We start from the raw sequence: 11,704 nt of genomic DNA on the forward strand, positions 1-11,704 counted from the left end.
TTCTTTTTCATGGATGTGGGGCTAGGGGAGACGGAAGGGCACAGCATCACTAAGAACCTTTAATTAACTTTGCCATTTTACTAGAACTTACAAGCAGAGGTATTCTTCATTGAGCTGCGTTTGGCAGCAGCTTTAATACATAACCTTTGATTGTATCTTATTGATTTATATTATTTTACAATTGGTTACGTGACATGCTTTTTGTTCCTCCAGGGCCAAGACCCCCAGAGGCCCATAAGGAGGAGGTTTGCCAACAACAAGGGTGAAAGCTCCCAGCAGCCTCACAAAAAGTTTCCAGTTTCTGCCCTCTGGCACTTCTCAGGCTGGGCATCGCACTGCATGGAGATGTCTGCCTGAGGATGGGCCCGGGGGGTGGACAGGGGCAGGGTGCAGACCCCAGAATCATACCATCTTGGAGGAACCCTACACAGGAGGTTGGTCCAACTCATCAAAATACTTTCTTCCTCTGTGTAACCATTTGACTAGGGGCTAAGCAATGATTCCTTGAGGCTATGCCAGGCACCTCCCTCAAACCCCAGACTGGGGAGTGGGCCAGCAAGCCAAATTCTATTGGGCTGAGAGGGAGGGTGCCTCCTCAGCTCAGAAGACTGAGCGGATGTCAGGTAGCACTGAGGTCCTCAGGGGAGGCCACAGGAGCTCTAGGCAGTTGGGTACTTTGTGGTCGCTATTTGGGTCTAGCCATTTTGAGGTCATAGGTAATTTTGAGATTTGAGAGAAGAGGCCAATATACCAAGTGATTTCATATTTAGTAGTTACAATTATGCAGCATGAAACTTTAATTTTTTAATTGTCTTTTTTTAAATTTTATTTATTTTATTATACAGCAGGTTCTTATTAGTTATCCATTTTATACACATCAGTGTATACATGTCAAACCCAATCGACCAATTCATCGCACCACCACCACCACCACCCTGCCACTTTCCCTCCTTGGTGTCCATACGTCTGTTCTCTACATCTGTGTCTCAATTAATGCCCTGCAAACCGGTTCATCTGCACCATTTTTCTAGGTTCCACATATATGCATTAATATATGATATTTGTTTTTCTCTTTCTGACTTACTTCACTCTGTATGACAGTCTCTAGATCCAACCACGTCTCTACAAATGACCCAATTTCATTCCTTTTTATGGCTGAGTAATATTCCATTGTATATATGTACCACTTCTTCTTTATCCATTCGTCTGTCAATGGGCATTTAGGTGGTTTCCATGACCTGGTTATTGTAAATAGTGCTACAACGAACATAGGGGTGCATGTGTCTTTTTGAATTATGGTTTTCTCTGGGTATATGCCCAGTAGTGGGATTGCTGGATCATATGGTAATTCTATTTTTAGTTTTTAAAGGAATCTCTATACTGTTCTTCACAGTGACTGTATCAATTTACATTCCCACCAACAGTGCAAGAGGGTTCCCTTTTCTCCACACCCTCTCCAGCATTTGTTGTTTGTAGATTTTCCGATGATGCCCATTCTAACTGGTGTGAGGTGATAGCTCATTGTAGTTTTGATTTGTATTTCTCTAATAATTAGTGATGTTGAGCAACTTTTCATGTGCTTCTTGGCCATCTGTATGTCTTCTTTGGAGAAATGTCTATTTAGGTCTTCTGCCCATTTATTGATTGGGTTGTTTGTTTTTTTAATATTGAGCTGCATGAGCTGTTTATATATTTTGGAGATTAATCCTTTGTCCGTTGATTCATTTGCAAATATTTTCTCCCATTTTGAGGGTTGTCTTTTTGTCGTTTGTAGTTTCCTTTGCTTTGCAAAAGATTTTGTTTCATTAGGTCCCACTTTTTTATTTGTGTTTTTATTTCCATTACTCCAGGAGGCGGATCAAAAAACATCTTGCTGTGATTTATGTCAAAGTGTGTTCTTCCTATGTTTTCCTCTAAGAGTTTTATAGTGTCTGGTCTTACATTTAGGTCTCTAATCCATTTGGAGTTTATTTTTGTGTATGGTGTTAGGGAGTGTTCTAATTTAATTCTTTTACATGTAGCTGTCCAGTTTTCCCAGCACCACTTATTGAAGAGACTGTCTTTTCTCCATTTTATATCCTTGCCTCCTTTGTCATAGATTACTTGACCATAGATGCATGGGTTTATCTCTGGGCTTTCTATCCTGTTCCATTGATCTATATTTCTGTTTCTGTGCCAGTACTATATTGTCTTGATTACTGTAGCTTTGTAATATAGTCTGAAGTCAGGGAGTCTGATTCCCCCAGCTCCGTTTTTTTCCTTCAAGACTGCTTTGGCTATTCGGGGTCTTTTATGTCTTCATACAAATTTTAGGAATTTTTTCCTCTAGTTCTGAAAAAAAATTCCACTAGTAATTTGACAGGGATTGCATTGAATCTGTAGATTGCTTTGGGTAGTATAGTCATTTTCACAATATTGATTCTTCCAATCCAAGAACATGGTATATCTCTCCATCTGTTTGTGTCATCTTTGATTTCTTTCATCAGTGTCTTATAGTTTTCTGAGTACAGGTCTTTTACCTCCTTAGGTAGGTTTATTCCTAAGTATTTTATTCTTTTTGTTACAATGGTAAATGGGATTGTTTCCTTAATTTCTGTTTCTGATCTTTCATTGTTAGTGTATGGGAATGCAAGAGATTTCTGTGCATTAATTTTGTAACCTGCAACTTTACCAAATTGATTGATTAGCTCTAGTAGTTCTGGTGGCATCTTTAGGATTCTCTATGTATAGTATCATGTCATCTGCACGCAGTGACAGTTTTACTTCTTCTTTTCCAATTTGTATTCATTTTATTTCTTTTTCTTCTCTGATTGCCTTGGCTGGACTTCCAAAATTATGTTGAATAATAGTGGTGAGAGTGGACATCCTTGTCTTGTTCCTGATCTTAGAGGAAATGCTTTCAGTTTTTCACCATTGAGAATGATGTCTTCTGTGCCTTTGTCCTATATGGCCTTTATTATGTTGAGGTAGGTTCCCTCTATGCCCACTTTCTGGAGAGTTGTTATCATAAATGGGTGTTGTATTTTGTCAAAAGCTTTTTCTGCATCTATTGAGATGATCATATAGTTTTTATTCTTCAATTTGTTAATATGGTGTATCACATTGATTGTTTTATGTATATTGAAGAATCCTTGCATCCCTGGGATAAATCGCACTTGATATGGTGTATGATCCTTTTAATGTGTTGTTGGATTCTGTTTCCTAGTATTTTGTTGAGGATTTTTGCATCAATATTCTTCAGTGATATTGGTCTGTAATTTTCTTTTTTCGTAGTATCTTTATCTGGTTTTGGTATCAGGGTGATGGTGGTCTCATAGAATGAGTTTGGGAGTGTTCCTTCCTCTGCAATTTTTTGGAAGAGTTTGAGAAGGATGGGTGTTAGCTCTTCTCTAAACGTTTGATAGAATTAACCTGTGAAGCCATCTGGTCCTGGACTTTTGTTTGTTGGAAGATTTTAAATCACAGTTTTAATTTCATGACTTGTGATTGGTCTGTTCACATTTTCTATTTCTTCCTGGTTCAGTCTTGGAAGTTTATACCTTTCTAAGAATTTGTCCATTTCTTCCAGGTTGTCCATTTGATTGTCATAGAGTTGCTTGTAGTAGTCTCTTAGGGTGCTTTATATTACTGTGGTGTCCATTGTAACTTCTCCTTTCTCATTTCTAATTTTATTGATTTGAGTCCCCTCCCTCTTTTTCTTGATGAGTCTGGGTAAAGGTTTATCAATTTTGTTTATCTTCTCAAAGAACCAGTTTTTAGTTTTGTTGATCTTTGCTATTGTTTTCTTTGTTTCTATTTCATTTATTTCTCTTTTTTAAAGTTTTTTTATAAATTTATTTATTTTATTTTTGGCTGTGTTGCATCTTCATTACTGTATGTGGGCTTTTATCTGTTGCGGCAAGTGGGGGTTACTCTTTGTTGCAGTGCGCAGGCTTCTCATTGTGGTGGCTCCTCTTGTTGTGTAGCATGGGCTCTAGGCACGCAGGCTTCAGTTGTTGTGGCATGTAGGCCAGTAGTTGTGACTTGCAGGCCCTAGAGTGCAGCATCAGTAGTTGTGGCACACGGGCTTAGTTGCTCTGCGACATGTGGGATCTTCACAGACCAGGGCTTGAACCCATGTCCCCTGCATTAGCAGGCAGATTCTTAACCACTGTGCCACCAGGGAAGCCCCTATTTCATGTATTTCTGCTCTGATCTTTATGATTTCTTTCCTTCTACTAATTTTGGGTTTTGTTTGTTCTTCTTTCTCTAGTTCCTTTAGGTGTAAGATTAGATTGCTTATCTGAGATGTTTCTTATTCCTTGAGCTAGGCTTGTATTGCTATAAACTTCCTTCTTAGAACTGCTTTTGCTGCATCCCATAGGTTTTGGATTGTCCTGTTTTCATTGTAATTTGTCTCTAGGTATTTTTTTATTTCTTCTTTGATTTCTTTAGTGATCTCTTGGTTATTTAGTAACGTATTGTTTAGCCTCCATGTGTTTGTGTTTTTTTTTCCCCGTAATTGATTTCTAATCTCATAATGTTGTGGTTGGAAAAGATGCTTGCTATGATTTCAATTTTCTTAAATTTACTGAGACGTGATTTGTGACCCAAGATATGATCAGTACTGGAGAATATTCCATGTGCACTTAAGAAGAAAGTGTAATATGCTGTTTTTGGATGGAATGTCCTTTAAATATCAATTAAATCTATCTGGTCTATTGTGTCATTTAAAGCTTCTGTTTTCTTATTAATTTTCTGTTTGGATGATCTGTCCATTGGTGTAAGTGAGGTGTTAAAGTCCCCCACTATTATTGTGTTACTGTCAATTTCCTCTTTTATAGCTGTTAGCAGTTGCCTTATGTATTGAGGTGCTCTCATGTTGGGTGCATATATATTTATAATTGTTATATCTTCTTCTCAGATTGATCCTTTGGTCATTATGTAGTGTCCTTCCTTGTCTCTGTAACATTCTTTATTTTAAAGTCTATTTTATCTGATATGAGTATTGCTACTCCAGCTTTCTTTTGATTTCCACTTGCATAGAGTACATTTTTCCATCCCCTCACTTTCAGTCTGTATGTGTCCCTAGGTCTGAAGTGGGTCTCTTGTAGACAGCATACATATGGGTCTTGTTTTTGTATCCATTCAGCAAGCCTGTGTCTTTTGGTTGGAGCATTTAATCCATTCACGTTTAAGGTAATTATCAATATGTATGCTCCTATTCCATTTTCTTAATTGTTATGGGTTTGTTTTTGTAGGTCCTTCTCTTGTGTCTCCTACTTAGAGAAGTTCCTTTAGCATTTGTTGTAGAGCTGGTTTGGTGGTGCTGAATTCTCTTAGCTTTTGCTTGTCTGTAAAGCTTTTGATTTCTCCATCGAATCTGAATGAGATCCTTGCTGGGTAGAGTAATCTTGGTTGTAGATTTTTCCCTTTCATCACTTTAAGTATATCATTCCACTCCCTTCTGGCTTGTAGAGTTTCTGCTGAGAAATCAGCTTTTAACCTTATGGGAGCTCCCTTGTATGTTATTTGTCATTTTTCCCTTGTTGCTTTCAGTAATTTTTCTTTGTCTTTAATTTTTGTCAATTTGATTACTATGTGTGTTGGCATGTTTCTCCTTGAGTTTATCCTGCCCTGGACTCTCTGCGCTTCCTGGACTTGGGTGGCTATTTCCTTTTCCATGTTAAGAAAATTTTCAACTATAATCTCTTCAAATATTTTCTCGGTCCTTCCTCTCTCTCTTCTCCTTCTGGGACCCCTATAATGAGAATGTTGTTGCATTTAATGTTGTCCCAGAGGTCTCCTAGGCTGTTTTCATTTCTTTTCTTTCTTTTTTCTTTACTCTGTTCCCGGGCAGTGGATTTCACCATTCTGTCTTCTGTGTCACTTATCTGTTCTTCTGCCTCAGTTATTCTGCTCTTGGTTCATTCTAGTGTATTTTTCATTTCAGTTATTGTATTGTTCATCTCTGTTTGTTTGTTCTTTAATTCTTCTAAGTGTTTGTTCTTTAATTCTTTTAGGTCTTTGTTAAACATTTCTTGCATCTTCTCAATCTTTGCCCCCATTCTTTTTCCGAGGTCCTGGATCATCTTCACTATCATTATTCTGAATTCTTTTTCTGCAAGGTTGCCTACCTCCACTTCATTTAGTTTTTTGTGGGGGTTTATCTCATTCATTCATCTGGTACAACGTTCTCTGCCTTTTCATTTTGTCTTTCTTTCTGTGAATGTGGGTTTCCTTCCACAGGCTGCAGAATTGTAGTTCTTCTTGCTTCTGCTGTCTGCCCTCTGGTGGATGAGGGTATCTAAGAGGCTTCTGCAAGCTTCCTGATGGGAGGGACTGGTGGTGGGTAGACTCGGTGTTGCTCTGGTGGGCAGAGCTCAGTAAAACTTTAATCTGCTTGTTTGCTGATGGTTGGGGCTGGTTTCTCTCCCTGTTTGTTGTTTGGCCTGAGGTGACCCAGCACTGGAGACTACCTGGCTCTTTGGTGGGGCTAATGGTGGACTCTGGGAGAACTCACATCAAGGAGCACTTCCCAGAACCTCTGCTGCCAGTGTCCTTGTCCTCATGGTGAGCCACAGCCACCCCCCACCTCTGCAGGAGACCCTCCAACACCAGCAGGTAGGTCTGGTTCAGTCTCCCATGGGGTCCTGCTCCTTCCCCTGGGTCCCAATGTGCACAGTACTCTGTGTGTGCCCTCCAAGAGTAGAGTCTCTGTTTCTCCCAGTGCTGTCGAAGTCCTGAAATCAGATCCTGCTAGCCTTCAAAGTCTTTTCCTCTAGGAATTCCTCCTCCCATTGCCGGACCCCCAGGTTGGGAAGCCTGACATGGGGCTCAGAACCTTCACTCCAGTGGGTGGACTTCTGTGGTGTAAGTGTTCTCCAGTTTGTGCATCACCCACCCAGCCATTATGGGATTTGATTTTATTGTGATTGCGCCCCTCCTACCATCTCATTATGGCTTCTCCTTTGTCTTTGGAAGTGGGGTATCTTTTCTGGTGAGTTCCAGTGTCTTCCTGTCAGTGATTGTTCAGCAGTTAGTTGTGATTCCATTGTTCTCGCAAGAGGGAGTGAGCGCTCGTCCCTCTACTCTGCCATCCTCTTAAATTGTTTTTTAAATTGTTTTTTTAATTGTCAGCAAATGTTTGGTGATTGTTTACTATGGGGCTGGCACTCACTCAGCAGGAAATGAAGACCCAAAAGTGAGCCGCAGGGTCAGAGAGGACAGATAAAGGAACAGTCACCAAAAACCCCTATGCAACTATAAATCATGTTACATGCCTTAGTAATAACATGAATACTATTAATAATAATAACTAACATTAACTGGGATGACTATTTGTCAGACACTGAGCTGGGTGGGCTTCAATTCCATCCTCTCATTGAGTCCTCACAGCTCCACAAGGCAGGTGTGTTTATCATCCTTACTTTACAGGTGAAAAAACCTGAGATGCAGAGAAGCTAAGTGACTCGCAAGGAAGAGGCAGGGTTGTGATTTGAGTCCAGGTCTGACTCTAGAAAACAGGGGCTTGATCATGAAGTAAAGAGCAAGTTGCTTGAGAGAATGTAAAGGACTTGCCTTCAGTATGGGAAGCTCTCTCTAGGCTCCCTACACCCTCACCCTTTTCCTGCTTTTTTAGTCCAAGGAGGATGACAATACTATTGACCTACTGACTTGGTAACCAAGACTGGGCTGGCTCTGATTCAGAAGCAGAAAATGTCAGACAATTTCACATCTATTTGTTGGGTCATGAAATAGGACTGGAGTTAAGGTCAGGGATAGGATAATGGTACCTTGCCAACATAATTATATCCTTGCACTCTATGATCAAAACGATTGAGTCAGAAGGTTTTGCATTGTGCCAGAGTCATCTGACTGGCTCCCAAAGAGGCCACCCAGGGTACTTTTACCTTGATCAATTTACCACAGAGCTGAAACTGTTTCACAGCCAAGTCAGTGTTCTGAGGTTTGTCTGCCTAGAGAAGACTGACTCCCAGCAATCCAACTCATAGGAGGCTGAAGTATATAACCAGATGCCCATGTATTCATTAACAGTTGGTGTTAGTCCTCCAGTAACTGGCTGTCTCCTCCCTCAACCAGAGCACCCTTTTCCCAATATAAGCAATACCTGGGAGCCAAATCAGTCATCAGCAGGCTGGTTGGTGAGTTAAGGGAGGCAGATGTAATCCAAGTCAGGGTGGGGTTTGGAGAGTCATCTCCACCTCACAGCAGGGTATGGTGTGAGCTCCAATTTCATGTTGCTCTTTCCTGGACAGTGGTAGGTAATAAGTGCCAAATTCTAGCTTCTTGGCTTTACCCTACTTCTTTTTCCTTCCTCTTTCTGTATGCCAGCCTCATTCTTTCTCTTTGTTTCATGCATTCTCCATAGAATACAATGGATTAGATTGCTGATTATTCAACTGTCATCACATTCCAGCCCTTCCCCCCTAAGATTACATCAAGGACATCACCTTAATGGGTGGGTTGGTTGTTCCCAAGCTCTTCATTCATTTACAGAATTTTTTTGTTTATTCTCAGATATATTTGGTTGAACCATATGGAACTGCTATTTTGGTAGGTTAAAAAACAGATAGCTGCAACTTCCTGTGGTTCAACAAACAGCAGACCTGATCCACTAAGGGTGGGCTTAATGAGTCCAACTCCCTTTTGCAAGTCTTGGTGGTAGGTTTATATATTGGGGGGGGGTGCAGGGTCATGCATGGCAGCCCTTTACCTCTTTCTGGAAACAGGCTCTTCTGGGTAGCCACTGGTGTCTGGGACCTCATTCCTCTTGTTAACCATTTATCCTCCAACTAGAACCTTAATGTCAGGGGCGAGCTAACGAGGGACTTGAGGTTGAGGAGGAAGGTCAAATTTTTGGCTATACATGGCTGACTATGTATTCTAAAGCCAACAAGGAACGATGTTAAGGAACACTTAGATAGTCCATGGTTTGTGCAATCCCCTGTTAATGTGGAAAACTGGGGACTAGTGGAGACATTTTACACACTTCGGTCAAATGCTTCTGTGACGTAGGCTGTACGCCCAACACCATTCTTACCTTCAAGTGTTTTTGTTACCGAACAGAAGGCCATGTGTCCAATGCACATTGAGGTGAAACAATACCAAAACATCAGAGTTTGGAGCAGAGAAAAGTTTATCGCGGGGCCATGCAAGGAGAGGGGTGGCTCATGCCTTAAAAACCCCAAACTCCCCAAAAGCTTTCAGCAAAGCCCTTTTATAGGAAAGGTAAGAGAGAGGCATGGTTAGTTGCTGCAAACTTCTTGGTGTCAGATCCTTTGTTCTTGAGGTCAGGTCACCATGTTCCTGTAAACCTCCACCAAAACAAGTGCTATCCTCTGTTCTACCTAGAAAGGGCAAGGTTCCAAGGCTCAACTTTCGTCCTCCAAGGTCCAGGCCCTGGCTAAGGGGAGGGGGTCCCTGCATAGGCCGGTTACCCTGCCCAGGAGCATTTGTCCGGCACCCAGTCTGGGTCCTCCCTCCAGTGCCCAGGCCGGGCTGAAGAGGCAGATCTCAGCTGGTGGCGCCCTCAGGGCCGGGTCCCCAGGCCTTGCCCAGCCGTCATCACTGAGGGGGCAAGGCGCACAGGACCCCACCGGCGCTCAGGCTCCTCAAGCTGCCCAAATGGGGGCCATGTCCTGCAGAAGACAGCCGCTGCCATTAGGTCACAGAAGTGGGGATGAGGGAGAGGTTCTCGGCTGCTTCAAGGCCTGGGCCTGGCCAATGGGTGCCTGTGGCGAGGGCTCTGGAGCCCTGCAGGACACAGCCCTGTCCCCGGGCCCCCCAGATCACCTGCTGGCCCCGAGGCCGGAGGGCCTGGAGGGTCCCAGGGAGAAAGCCGTGATCCCCCTCTCACCGCACTCTCTGCTGCAAGGACCACTGCAAGGCTGACTGTTGGTGGAGTGGACCTCTAACCCAGGCTCTAAGGGCTGCGCACCCGCCCGGTCCCTATTACATTTTCAATGTGCTATAATTGTATGTATATGTGTGTGCTTCTGGCTACCAGTTTACCACACAGTAAGCTCTGTGAGGGAAGGGCCGATATCTGACTTATACTTAACTCCTAACATCAGGCCTGGCATACAGTAGGTGCTCATTAAATAAATGCTTTACATAAATGAATGAGTTAATGAGTGGATGAATAGTTAAACAACAAATCATGCAAATACCAGGAAAGCATCAAACACACATACCAAACAAAAGGTCTCTGGGCCTTTAAAGGTCAGGAACTAGGCTGCCTGTAGAAGTCAGTAGAGGTTTCACCAGAGGAAGTGACCTGAAAGTACCTTCTCCCCAATTGGAAAAGGTCGTCAGTGCAACAGGCCAGGCAGTAGCTCACAGATCTGAGAGAGGAAGCCACAAATGAAAAGTTACTCCCCATTTCCTGGCAAGTCTTTGGGCAGCATGAGCTGCATTCCTTTGAGCTGAGCGTGTGTGGAATTTCCAGCCTAGGTGGCAGAATGGAACTTGGAATGAATAGCTCAGCAAAAAAGAACCCAGGGATAATGGGGCTGGGCCCAGCTGCCCTCTGCCAGCTCTTGAGCTCATGGAATATTGGAGCTCAGTGGGCCTTGTTGAGGGAGATAAATGATGTCCTTTGGATTATACCACTTCTGAGGACTCAGAGAGAAATTTCCACATTCAGACAGCATTAGGATCCTTAGACGATGTGCTGAAATACCTGGTAATGTTCCGAGGGCTCGCCACTATTCAACTTTCCATCTACCGAGTACAAATGAAGGTCTGTTTTGCTTTAAAGATGGGGAAGGTCCGAACAACGAGAGAGCTGGATGCTTCTTCATGATGAGGACGGGGTGAAGATGAGGATTCAGGGCTCTGTGTAACCCATCTGGAGGAGGGCAGCAAGGGAGATTTCAGAGGAAAACCTGGTAGGAATATATGCTGTCAGTTTCAGGTCAGGGGATTCAAAGTGGAGGAGACTAGCTTCATGGAGGAGAGTATTAACTACAGATAATGACACAACCACAAAGACCCTGGTCTCTCTACTGGCCTGACCTGAGCTTTTTACATATGATCAAGTTTGGGGAGCATGCCATCAATCACACTGAAAGATGTCGTAGGGAATTTCACTGCATTAACCCTCAACTGCTGTACCTCCTCTGCTTTTTCCCATCATTAATTCTTTCAAGACACGGATACATTGATGGGGACCTAAGAAAGGGAGCACTGAATTTCAGTGATTCACATCTAGATGTTTTCTTCTAGATGATAATGGAGTTGAAGGCAGGAATGACAAATTACTCTGCCTGGAACAAAGCGCGTTGCCTTAAGTATAGCTAAAGAGGTCCTTCACAGACGAGGAAAGAAAGAACAAAAGGAAGGAAGGGAAGGAGGAAGGAGGAAAGCAAGGGAGGGAGAGAAAGGAAGAAAAAGAAATTTGATCAGAGATGTTAAGGGAGGTGGGGGATGGGCAATTCTGAACTTGGCCTGCATCACAAGAAGATACCTGGTGTCACAGAGGGAAGCTACCTAGAGACCCATCCCAGGTGGTTGAGGGCAGTTTGTTTGCGGAATTATATGGAAGCTTGCTGTTGGCCAAGGCCAGGCCCTTGATTTGCTTCTTTGACATATTCTAGGCTTAGTACGTTAATAGTAGAGTAGGTGGAGGGGGCATAGGGGAGACAAACTTTAACGGAAAAACTGTAAAGGAAGAGACCAAGAAGTAGCTCCATTTACTGGC

The sequence above is a fragment of the Hyperoodon ampullatus genome (genome assembly GCF_949752795.1).
Source record: "Hyperoodon ampullatus genome assembly, chromosome: 5".
NCBI lineage: Eukaryota > Metazoa > Chordata > Mammalia > Artiodactyla > Ziphiidae > Hyperoodon > Hyperoodon ampullatus.